Raw genomic sequence first — 12,152 nt, forward strand, 5'->3', positions numbered from 1 at the left:
TGTGGGGTTGCGTAAAGGCTCCCCCAGGGAGTTCAGGTGTACCCAAAGGCTTCCGCTGAGAGCACTTTTTGATGGCAGGAAGTGGCACCGTACGTGTTTTTTCGGGTCTAACTCGGGTTGAGCTTCTTGTTGCGGTTAGGGTTATGTTTAGGGTTGTTAGGAAAGAGTGAAGACGCAGAGTCCTGTTGAGTGTGGGGTTGCGTAAAGGATCCCCCAGGGAGTTCAGGTGTACCCAAAGGCTTCCGCTGAGAGCACTTTTGGATGGCAGAAAGTGGCACCGTACGTGTTTTTTCGGGTCTAACTCGGGTTCAGCTTCTTGTTCCGGTTAGGCTTATGTTTAGGGTTGTTAGGAAAGAGTGAAAACGCAGAGTCCTGTTGAGTGTGGGGTTGCGTAAAGACTCCCCCAGGGAGTTCAGGTGTACCCAAAGGCTTCCGCTGAGAGCACGTTTTGATGGCAGAAAGTGGCACCGTACGTGTTTTTTCGGGTCTAACTCGGGTTGAGCTTCTTGTTGCGGTTAGGGTTATGTTTAGGGTTGTTAGGAAAGAGTGAAGACGCAGAGTCCTGTTGAGTGTGGGGTTGCGTAAAGGCTCCCCCAGGGAGTTCAGGTGTACCCAAAGGCTTCCGCTGAGAGCACTTTTTGATGGCAGAAAGTGGCACCGTACGTGTTTTTTCGGGTCTAACTCGGGTTGAGCTTCTTGTTGCGGTTAGGGTTATGTTTAGGGTTGTTAGGAAAGAGTGAAGACGCAGAGTCCTGTTGAGTGTGGGGTTGCGTAAAGGCTCCCCCAGGGAGTTCAGGTGTACCCAAAGGCTTCCGCTGAGAGCACTTTTTGATGGCAGAAAGTGGCACCGTACGTGTTTTTTCGGGTCTAACTCGGGTTCAGCTTCTTGTTGCGGTTAGGGTTATGTTTAGGGTTGTTAGGAAAGAGTGAAGACGCAGAGTCCTGTTGAGTGTGGGGTTGCGTAAAGGCTCCCCCAGGGAGTTCAGGTGTTCCCAAAGGCTTCCGCTGAGAGCACTTTTTGATGGCAGAAAGTGGCACCGTACGTGTTTTTTCGGGTCTAACTCGGGTTGAGCTTCTTGTTGCGGTTAGGGTTATGTTTAGGGTTGTTAGGAAAGAGTGAAGACGCAGAGTCCTGTTGAGTGTGGGGTTGCGTAAAGGCTCCCCCAGGGAGTTCAGGTGTACCCAAAGGCTTCCGCTGAGAGCACTTTTGGATGGCAGAAAGTGGCACCGTACGTGTTTTTTCGGGTCTAACTCGGGTTCAGCTTCTTGTTGCGGTTAGGGTTATGTTTAGGGTTGTTAGGAAAGAGTGAAGACGCAGAGTCCTGTTGAGTGTGGGGTTGCGTAAAGGCTCCCCCAGGGAGTTCAGGTGTACCCAAAGGCTTCCGCTGAGAGCACTTTTTGATGGCAGAAAGTGGCACCGTACGTGTTTTTTCGGGTCTAACTCGGGTTCAGCTTCTTGTTGCGGTTAGGGTTATGTTTAGGGTTGTTAGGAAAGAGTGAAGACGCAGAGTCCTGTTGAGTGTGGGGTTGCGTAAAGGCTCCCCCAGGGAGTTCAGGTGTACCCAAAGGCTTCCGCTGAGAGCACTTTTTGATGGCAGAAAGTGGCACCGTACGTGTTTTTTCGGGTCTAACTCGGGTTCAGCTTCTTGTTGCGGTTAGGGTTATGTTTAGGGTTGTTAGGAAAGAGTGAAGACGCAGAGTCCTGTTGAGTGTGGGGTTGCGTAAAGGCTCCCCCAGGGAGTTCAGGTGTACCCAAAGGCTTCCGCTGAGAGCACTTTTTGATGGCAGGAAGTGGCACCGTACGTGTTTTTTCGGGTCTAACTCGGGTTGAGCTTCTTGTTGCGGTTAGGGTTATGTTTAGGGTTGTTAGGAAAGAGTGAAGACGCAGAGTCCTGTTGAGTGTGGGGTTGCGTAAAGGCTCCCCCAGGGAGTTCAGGTGTACCCAAAGGCTTCCGCTGAGAGCACTTTTAGATGGCAGAAAGTGGCACCGTACGTGTTTTTTCGGGTCTAACTCGGGTTCAGCTTCTTGTTCCGGTTAGGCTTATGTTTAGGGTTGTTAGGAAAGAGTGAAAACGCAGAGTCCTGTTGAGTGTGGGGTTGCGTAAAGACTCCCCCAGGGAGTTCAGGTGTACCCAAAGGCTTCCGCTGAGAGCACTTTTTGATGGCAGAAAGTGGCACCGTACGTGTTTTTTCGGGTCTAACTCGGGTTGAGCTTCTTGTTGCGGTTAGGGTTATGTTTAGGGTTGTAAGGAAAGAGTGAAGACGCAGAGTCCTGTTGAGTGTGGGGTTGCGTAAAGGCTCCCCCAGGGAGTTCACGTGTACCCAAAGGCTTCCGCTGAGAGCACTTTTTGATGGCAGAAAGTGGCACCGTACGTGTTTTTTCGGGTCTAACTCGGGTTCAGCTTCTTGTTGCGGTTAGGGTTATGTTCAGGGTTGTTAGGAAAGAGTGAAGACGCAGAGTCCTGTTGAGTGTGGGGTTGCGTAAAGGCTCCCCCAGGGAGTTCAGGTGTACCCAAAGGCTTCCGCTGAGAGCACTTTTTGATGGCAGAAAGTGGCACCGTACGTGTTTTTTCGGGTCTAACTCGGGTTCAGCTTCTTGTTGCGGTTAGGGTTATGTTTAGGGTTGTTAGGAAAGAGTGAAAACGCAGAGTCCTGTTGAGTGTGGGGTTGCGTAAAGACTCCCCCAGGGAGTTCAGGTGTACCCAAAGGCTTCCGCTGAGAGCACTTTTTGATGGCAGAAAGTGGCACCGTACGTGTTTTTTCGGGTCTAACTCGGGTTGAGCTTCTTGTTGCGGTTAGGGTTATGTTTAGGGTTGTTAGGAAAGAGTGAAGACGCAGAGTCCTGTTGAGTGTGGGGTTGCGTAAAGGCTCCCCCAGGGAGTTCACGTGTACCCAAAGGCTTCCGCTGAGAGCACTTTTTGATGGCAGAAAGTGGCACCGTACGTGTTTTTTCGGGTCTAACTCGGGTTCAGCTTCTTGTTGCGGTTAGGGTTATGTTCAGGGTTGTTAGGAAAGAGTGAAGACGCAGAGTCCTGTTGAGTGTGGGGTTGCGTAAAGGCTCCCCCAGGGAGTTCAGGTGTACCCAAAGGCTTCCGCTGAGAGCACTTTTTGATGGCAGAAAGTGGCACCGTACGTGTTTTTTCGGGTCTAACTCGGGTTCAGCTTCTTGTTGCGGTTAGGGTTATGTTTAGGGTTGTTAGGAAAGAGTGAAGACGCAGAGTCCTGTTGAGTGTGGGGTTGCGTAAAGGCTCCCCCAGGGAGTTCAGGTGTACCCAAAGGCTTCCGCTGAGAGCACTTTTTGATGGCAGAAAGTGGCACCGTACGTGTTTTTTCGGGTCTAACTCGGGTTCAGCTTCTTGTTGCGGTTAGGGTTATGTTTAGGGTTGTTAGGAAAGAGTGAAGACGCAGAGTCCTGTTGAGTGTGGGGTTGCGTAAAGGCTCCCCCAGGGAGTTCAGGTGTACCCAAAGGCTTCCGCTGAGAGCACTTTTTGATGGCAGAAAGTGGCACCGTACGTGTTTTTTCGGGTCTAACTCGGGTTGAGCTTCTTGTTGCGGTTAGGGTTATGTTTAGGGTTGTTAGGAAAGAGTGAAGACGCAGAGTCCTGCTGAGTGTGGGGTTGCGTAAAGGCTCCCCCAGGGAGTTCAGGTGTACCCAAAGGCTTCCGCTGAGAGCACTTTTTGATGGCAGAAAGTGGCACCGTACGTGTTTTTTCGGGTCTAACTCGGGTTCAGCTTCTTGTTGCGGTTAGGGTTATGTTTAGGGTTGTTAGGAAAGAGTGAAGACGCAGAGTCCTGTTGAGTGTGGGGTTGCGTAAAGGCTCCCCCAGGGAGTTCAGGTGTACCCAAAGGCTTCCGCTGAGAGCACTTTTTGATGGCAGAAAGTGGCACCGTACGTGTTTTTTCGGGTCTAACTCGGGTTCAGCTTCTTGTTGCGGTTAGGGTTATGTTTAGGGTTGTTAGGAAAGAGTGAAGACGCAGAGTCCTGTTGAGTGTGGGGTTGCGTAAAGGCTCCCCCAGGGAGTTCAGGTGTACCCAAAGGCTTCCGCTGAGAGCACTTTTGGATGGCAGAAAGTGGCACCGTACGTGTTTTTTCGGGTCTAACTCGGGTTCAGCTTCTTGTTGCGGTTAGGGTTATGTTTAGGGTTGTTAGGAAAGAGTGAAGACGCAGAGTCCTGTTGAGTGTGGGGTTGCGTAAAGGCTCCCCCAGGGAGTTCAGGTGTACCCAAAGGCTTCCGCTGAGAGCACTTTTTGATGGCAGAAAGTGGCACCGTACATGTTTTTTCGGGTCTAACTCGGGTTGAGCTTCTTGTTGCGGTTAGGGTTATGTTTAGGGTTGTTAGGAAAGAGTGAAGACGCAGAGTCCTGTTGAGTGTGGGGTTGCGTAAAGGCTCCCCCAGGGAGTTCAGGTGTACCCAAAGGCTTCCGCTGAGAGCACTTTTGGATGGCAGAAAGTGGCACCGTACGTGTTTTTTCGGGTCTAACTCGGGTTCAGCTTCTTGTTGCGGTTAGGGTTATGTTTAGGGTTGTTAGGAAAGAGTGAAGACGCAGAGTCCTGTTGAGTGTGGGGTTGCGTAAAGGCTCCCCCAGGGAGTTCAGGTGTACCCAAAGGCTTCCGCTGAGAGCACTTTTTGATGGCAGAAAGTGGCACCGTACGTGTTTTTTCGGGTCTAACTCGGGTTCAGCTTCTTGTTGCGGTTAGGGTTATGTTTAGGGTTGTTAGGAAAGAGTGAAGACGCAGAGTCCTGTTGAGTGTGGGGTTGCGTAAAGGCTCCCCCAGGGAGTTCAGGTGTACCCAAAGGCTTCCGCTGAGAGCACTTTTTGATGGCAGAAAGTGGCACCGTACGTGTTTTTTCGGGTCTAACTCGGGTTCAGCTTCTTGTTGCGGTTAGGGTTATGTTTAGGGTTGTTAGGAAAGAGTGAAGACGCAGAGTCCTGTTGAGTGTGGGGTTGCGTAAAGGCTCCCCCAGGGAGTTCAGGTGTACCCAAAGGCTTCCGCTGAGAGCACTTTTTGATGGCAGAAAGTGGCACCGTACGTGTTTTTTCGGGTCTAACTCGGGTTCAGCTTCTTGTTGCGGTTAGGGTTATGTTTAGGGTTGTTAGGAAAGAGTGAAGACGCAGAGTCCTGTTGAGTGTGGGGTTGCGTAAAGGCTCCCCCAGGGAGTTCACGTGTACCCAAAGGCTTCCGCTGAGAGCACTTTTTGATGGCACAAAGTGGCACCGTACGTGTTTTTTCGGGTCTAACTCGGGTTGAGCTTCTTGTTCCGGTTAGGCTTATGTTTAGGGTTGTTAGGAAAGAGTGAAGACGCAGAGTCCTGTTGAGTGTGGGGTTGTGTAAAGGCTCCCCCAGGGAGTTCAGGTGTTCCCAAAGGCTTCCGCTGAGAGCACTTTTTGATGGCAGAAAGTGGCACCGTACGTGTTTTTTCGGGTCTAACTCGGGTTCAGCTTCTTGTTGCGGTTAGGGTTATGTTTAGGGTTGTTAGGAAAGAGTGAAGACGCAGAGTCCTGTTGAGTGTGGGGTTGCGTAAAGGCTCCCCCAGGGAGTTCAGGTGTACCCAAAGGCTTCCGCTGAGAGCACTTTTTGATGGCAGAAAGTGGCACCGTACGTGTTTTTTCGGGTCTAACTCGGGTTCAGCTTCTTGTTGCGGTTAGGGTTATGTTTAGGGTTGTTAGGAAAGAGTGAAGACGCAGAGTCCTGCTGAGTGTGGGGTTGCGTAAAGGCTCCCCCAGGGAGTTCAGGTGTACCCAAAGGCTTCCGCTGAGAGCACTTTTTGATGGCAGAAAGTGGCACCGTACGTGTTTTTTCGGGTCTAACTCGGGTTCAGCTTCTTGTTGCGGTTAGGGTTATGTTCAGGGTTGTTAGGAAAGAGTGAAGACGCAGAGTCCTGTTGAGTGTGGGGTTGCGTAAAGGCTCCCCCAGGGAGTTCAGGTGTACCCAAAGGCTTCCGCTGAGAGCACTTTTTGATGGCAGAAAGTGGCACCGTACGTGTTTTTTCGGGTCTAACTCGGGTTGAGCTTCTTGTTGCGGTTAGGGTTATGTTTAGGGTTGTTAGGAAAGAGTGAAGACGCAGAGTCCTGTTGAGTGTGGGGTTGCGTAAAGGCTCCCCCAGGGAGTTCAGGTGTACCCAAAGGCTTCCGCTGAGAGCACTTTTGGATGGCAGAAAGTGGCACCGTACGTGTTTTTTCGGGTCTAACTCGGGTTCAGCTTCTTGTTGCGGTTAGGCTTATGTTTAGGGTTGTTAGGAAAGAGTGAAGACGCAGAGTCCTGTTGAGTGTGGGGTTGCGTAAAGGCTCCCCCAGGGAGTTCAGGTGTACCCAAAGGCTTCCGCTGAGAGCACTTTTTGATGGCAGAAAGTGGCACCGTACGTGTTTTTTCGGGTCTAACTCGGGTTCAGCTTCTTGTTGCGGTTAGGGTTATGTTTAGGGTTGTTAGGAAAGAGTGAAGACGCAGAGTCCTGTTGAGTGTGGGGTTGCGTAAAGGCTCCCCCAGGGAGTTCAGGTGTACCCAAAGGCTTCCGCTGAGAGCACTTTTTGATGGCAGAAAGTGGCACCGTACGTGTTTTTTCGGGTCTAACTCGGGTTCAGCTTCTTGTTGCGGTTAGGGTTATGTTTAGGGTTGTTAGGAAAGAGTGAAGACGCAGAGTCCTGTTGAGTGTGGGGTTGCGTAAAGGCTCCCCCAGGGAGTTCAGGTGTACCCAAAGGCTTCCGCTGAGAGCACTTTTTGATGGCAGAAAGTGGCACCGTACGTGTTTTTTCGGGTCTAACTCGGGTTCAGCTTCTTGTTGCGGTTAGGGTTATGTTTAGGGTTGTTAGGAAAGAGTGAAGACGCAGAGTCCTGTTGAGTGTGGGGTTGCGTAAAGGCTCCCCCAGGGAGTTCAGGTGTACCCAAAGGCTTCCGCTGAGAGCACTTTTTGATGGCAGAAAGTGGCACCGTACGTGTTTTTTCGGGTCTAACTCGGGTTCAGCTTCTTGTTGCGGTTAGGGTTATGTTTAGGGTTGTTAGGAAAGAGTGAAGACGCAGAGTCCTGTTGAGTGTGGGGTTGCGTAAAGGCTCCCCCAGGGAGTTCACGTGTACCCAAAGGCTTCCGCTGAGAGCACTTTTTGATGGCACAAAGTGGCACCGTACGTGTTTTTTCGGGTCTAACTCGGGTTGAGCTTCTTGTTCCGGTTAGGCTTATGTTTAGGGTTGTTAGGAAAGAGTGAAGACGCAGAGTCCTGTTGAGTGTGGGGTTGTGTAAAGGCTCCCCCAGGGAGTTCAGGTGTTCCCAAAGGCTTCCGCTGAGAGCACTTTTTGATGGCAGAAAGTGGCACCGTACGTGTTTTTTCGGGTCTAACTCGGGTTCAGCTTCTTGTTGCGGTTAGGGTTATGTTTAGGGTTGTTAGGAAAGAGTGAAGACGCAGAGTCCTGTTGAGTGTGGGGTTGCGTAAAGGCTCCCCCAGGGAGTTCAGGTGTACCCAAAGGCTTCCGCTGAGAGCACTTTTTGATGGCAGAAAGTGGCACCGTACGTGTTTTTTCGGGTCTAACTCGGGTTCAGCTTCTTGTTGCGGTTAGGGTTATGTTTAGGGTTGTTAGGAAAGAGTGAAGACGCAGAGTCCTGCTGAGTGTGGGGTTGCGTAAAGGCTCCCCCAGGGAGTTCAGGTGTACCCAAAGGCTTCCGCTGAGAGCACTTTTTGATGGCAGAAAGTGGCACCGTACGTGTTTTTTCGGGTCTAACTCGGGTTCAGCTTCTTGTTGCGGTTAGGGTTATGTTCAGGGTTGTTAGGAAAGAGTGAAGACGCAGAGTCCTGTTGAGTGTGGGGTTGCGTAAAGGCTCCCCCAGGGAGTTCAGGTGTACCCAAAGGCTTCCGCTGAGAGCACTTTTTGATGGCAGAAAGTGGCACCGTACGTGTTTTTTCGGGTCTAACTCGGGTTGAGCTTCTTGTTGCGGTTAGGGTTATGTTTAGGGTTGTTAGGAAAGAGTGAAGACGCAGAGTCCTGTTGAGTGTGGGGTTGCGTAAAGGCTCCCCCAGGGAGTTCAGGTGTACCCAAAGGCTTCCGCTGAGAGCACTTTTGGATGGCAGAAAGTGGCACCGTACGTGTTTTTTCGGGTCTAACTCGGGTTCAGCTTCTTGTTGCGGTTAGGCTTATGTTTAGGGTTGTTAGGAAAGAGTGAAGACGCAGAGTCCTGTTGAGTGTGGGGTTGCGTAAAGGCTCCCCCAGGGAGTTCAGGTGTACCCAAAGGCTTCCGCTGAGAGCACTTTTTGATGGCAGAAAGTGGCACCGTACGTGTTTTTTCGGGTCTAACTCGGGTTCAGCTTCTTGTTGCGGTTAGGGTTATGTTTAGGGTTGTTAGGAAAGAGTGAAGACGCAGAGTCCTGTTGAGTGTGGGGTTGCGTAAAGGCTCCCCCAGGGAGTTCAGGTGTACCCAAAGGCTTCCGCTGAGAGCACTTTTTGATGGCAGAAAGTGGCACCGTACGTGTTTTTTCGGGTCTAACTCGGGTTGAGCTTCTTGTTGCGGTTAGGGTTATGTTTAGGGTTGTTAGGAAAGAGTGAAGACGCAGAGTCCTGTTGAGTGTGGGGTTGCGTAAAGGATCCCCCAGGGAGTTCAGGTGTACCCAAAGGCTTCCGCTGAGAGCACTTTTTGATGGCAGAAAGTGGCACCGTACGTGTTTTTTCGGGTCTAACTCGGGTTCAGCTTCTTGTTGCGGTTAGGGTTATGTTTAGGGTTGTTAGGAAAGAGTGAAGACGCAGAGTCCTGTTGAGTGTGGGGTTGCGTAAAGGCTCCCCCAGGGAGTTCAGGTGTACCCAAAGGCTTCCGCTGAGAGCACTTTTTGATGGCAGAAAGTGGCACCGTACATGTTTTTTCGGGTCTAACTCGGGTTCAGCTTCTTGTTGCGGTTAGGGTTATGTTTAGGGTTGTTAGGAAAGAGTGAAGACGCAGAGTCCTGTTGAGTGTGGGGTTGCGTAAAGGCTCCCCCAGGGAGTTCAGGTGTACCCAAAGGCTTCCGCTGAGAGCACTTTTTGATGGCAGGAAGTGGCACCGTACGTGTTTTTTCGGGTCTAACTCGGGTTGAGCTTCTTGTTGCGGTTAGGGTTATGTTTAGGGTTGTTAGGAAAGAGTGAAGACGCAGAGTCCTGTTGAGTGTGGGGTTGCGTAAAGGCTCCCCCAGGGAGTTCAGGTGTACCCAAAGGCTTCCGCTGAGAGCACTTTTTGATGGCAGAAAGTGGCACCGTACGTGTTTTTTCGGGTCTAACTCGGGTTCAGCTTCTTGTTGCGGTTAGGGTTGTGTTTAGGGTTGTTAGGAAAGAGTGAAGACGCAGAGTCCTGTTGAGTGTGGGGTTGCGTAAAGGCTCCCCCAGGGAGTTCAGGTGTACCCAAAGGCTTCCGCTGAGAGCACTTTTGGATGGCAGAAAGTGGCACCGTACGTGTTTTTTCGGGTCTAACTCGGGTTCAGCTTCTTGTTCCGGTTAGGCTTATGTTTAGGGTTGTTAGGAAAGAGTGAAAACGCAGAGTCCTGTTGAGTGTGGGGTTGCGTAAAGACTCCCCCAGGGAGTTCAGGTGTACCCAAAGGCTTCCGCTGAGAGCACTTTTTGATGGCAGAAAGTGGCACCGTACGTGTTTTTTCGGGTCTAACTCGGGTTCAGCTTCTTGTTGCGGTTAGGGTTATGTTTAGGGTTGTTAGGAAAGAGTGAAGACGCAGAGTCCTGTTGAGTGTGGGGTTGCGTAAAGGCTCCCCCAGGGAGTTCACGTGTACCCAAAGGCTTCCGCTGAGAGCACTTTTTGATGGCAGAAAGTGGCACCGTACGTGTTTTTTCGGGTCTAACTCGGGTTCAGCTTCTTGTTGCGGTTAGGGTTATGTTCAGGGTTGTTAGGAAAGAGTGAAGACGCAGAGTCCTGTTGAGTGTGGGGTTGCGTAAAGGCTCCCCCAGGGAGTTCAGGTGTACCCAAAGGCTTCCGCTGAGAGCACTTTTTGATGGCAGAAAGTGGCACCGTACGTGTTTTTTCGGGTCTAACTCGGGTTGAGCTTCTTGTTGCGGTTAGGGTTATGTTTAGGGTTGTTAGGAAAGAGTGAAGACGCAGAGTCCTGTTGAGTGTGGGGTTGCGTAAAGGCTCCCCCAGGGAGTTCACGTGTACCCAAAGGCTTCCGCTGAGAGCACTTTTTGATGGCAGAAAGTGGCACCGTACGTGTTTTTTCGGGTCTAACTCGGGTTCAGCTTCTTGTTGCGGTTAGGGTTATGTTCAGGGTTGTTAGGAAAGAGTGAAGACGCAGAGTCCTGTTGAGTGTGGGGTTGCGTAAAGGCTCCCCCAGGGAGTTCAGGTGTACCCAAAGGCTTCCGCTGAGAGCACTTTTTGATGGCAGAAAGTGGCACCGTACGTGTTTTTTCGGGTCTAACTCGGGTTGAGCTTCTTGTTGCGGTTAGGGTTATGTTTAGGGTTGTTAGGAAAGAGTGAAGACGCAGAGTCCTGTTGAGTGTGGGGTTGCGTAAAGGCTCCCCCAGGGAGTTCAGGTGTACCCAAAGGCTTCCGCTGAGAGCACTTTTTGATGGCAGAAAGTGGCACCGTACGTGTTTTTTCGGGTCTAACTCGGGTTCAGCTTCTTGTTGCGGTTAGGGTTATGTTTAGGGTTGTTAGGAAAGAGTGAAGACGCAGAGTCCTGTTGAGTGTGGGGTTGCGTAAAGGCTCCCCCAGGGAGTTCAGGTGTACCCAAAGGCTTCCGCTGAGAGCACTTTTTGATGGCAGAAAGTGGCACCGTACGTGTTTTTTCGGGTCTAACTCGGGTTCAGCTTCTTGTTGCGGTTAGGGTTATGTTTAGGGTTGTTAGGAAAGAGTGAAGACGCAGAGTCCTGCTGAGTGTGGGGTTGCGTAAAGGCTCCCCCAGGGAGTTCACGTGTACCCAAAGGCTTCCGCTGAGAGCACTTTTTGATGGCAGAAAGTGGCACCGTACGTGTTTTTTCGGGTCTAACTCGGGTTCAGCTTCTTGTTGCGGTTAGGGTTATGTTTAGGGTTGTTAGGAAAGAGTGAAGACGCAGAGTCCTGTTGAGTGTGGGGTTGCGTAAAGGCTCCCCCAGGGAGTTCAGGTGTACCCAAAGGCTTCCGCTGAGAGCACTTTTTGATGGCAGAAAGTGGCACCGTACGTGTTTTTTCGGGTCTAACTCGGGTTCAGCTTCTTGTTGCGGTTAGGGTTATGTTTAGGGTTGTTAGGAAAGAGTGAAGACTCAGAGTCCTGTTGAGTGTGGGGTTGCGTAAAGGCTCCCCCAGGGAGTTCAGGTGTACCCAAAGGCTTCCGCTGAGAGCACTTTTTGATGGCAGAAAGTGGCACCGTACGTGTTTTTTCGGGTCTAACTCGGGTTCAGCTTCTTGTTGCGGTTAGGGTTATGTTTAGGGTTGTTAGGAAAGAGTGAAGACGCAGAGTCCTGTTGAGTGTGGGGTTGCGTAAAGGCTCCCCCAGGGAGTTCAGGTGTACCCAAAGGCTTCCGCTGAGAGCACTTTTTGATGGCAGAAAGTGGCACCGTACGTGTTTTTTCGGGTCTAACTCGGGTTCAGCTTCTTGTTGCGGTTAGGGTTATGTTTAGGGTTGTTAGGAAAGAGTGAAGACGCAGAGTCCTGTTGAGTGTGGGGTTGCGTAAAGGCTCCCCCAGGGAGTTCAGGTGTACCCAAAGGCTTCCGCTGAGAGCACTTTTTGATGGCAGAAAGTGGCACCGTACGTGTTTTTTCGGGTCTAACTCGGGTTCAGCTTCTTGTTGCGGTTAGGGTTATGTTTAGGGTTGTTAGGAAAGAGTGAAGACGCAGAGTCCTGTTGAGTGTGGGGTTGCGTAAAGGCTCCCCCAGGGAGTTCAGGTGTACCCAAAGGCTTCCGCTGAGAGCACTTTTTGATGGCAGAAAGTGGCACCGTACGTGTTTTTTCGGGTCTAACTCGGGTTCAGCTTCTTGTTGCGGTTAGGGTTATGTTTAGGGTTGTTAGGAAAGAGTGAAGACGCAGAGTCCTGTTGAGTGTGGGGTTACGTAAAGGCTCCCCCAGGGAGTTCACGTGTACCCAAAGGCTTCCGCTGAGAGCACTTTTTGATGGCAGAAAGTGGCACCGTACGTGTTTTTTCGGGTCTAACTCGGGTTCAGCTTCTTGTTGCGGTTAGGGTTATGTTTAGGGTTGTTAGGAAAGAGTGAAGACGCAGAGTC

Source organism: Anser brachyrhynchus (assembly GCF_964034855.1).
Source record: "Anser brachyrhynchus genome assembly, contig: SCAFFOLD_136, whole genome shotgun sequence".
Lineage (NCBI taxonomy): Eukaryota > Metazoa > Chordata > Aves > Anseriformes > Anatidae > Anser > Anser brachyrhynchus.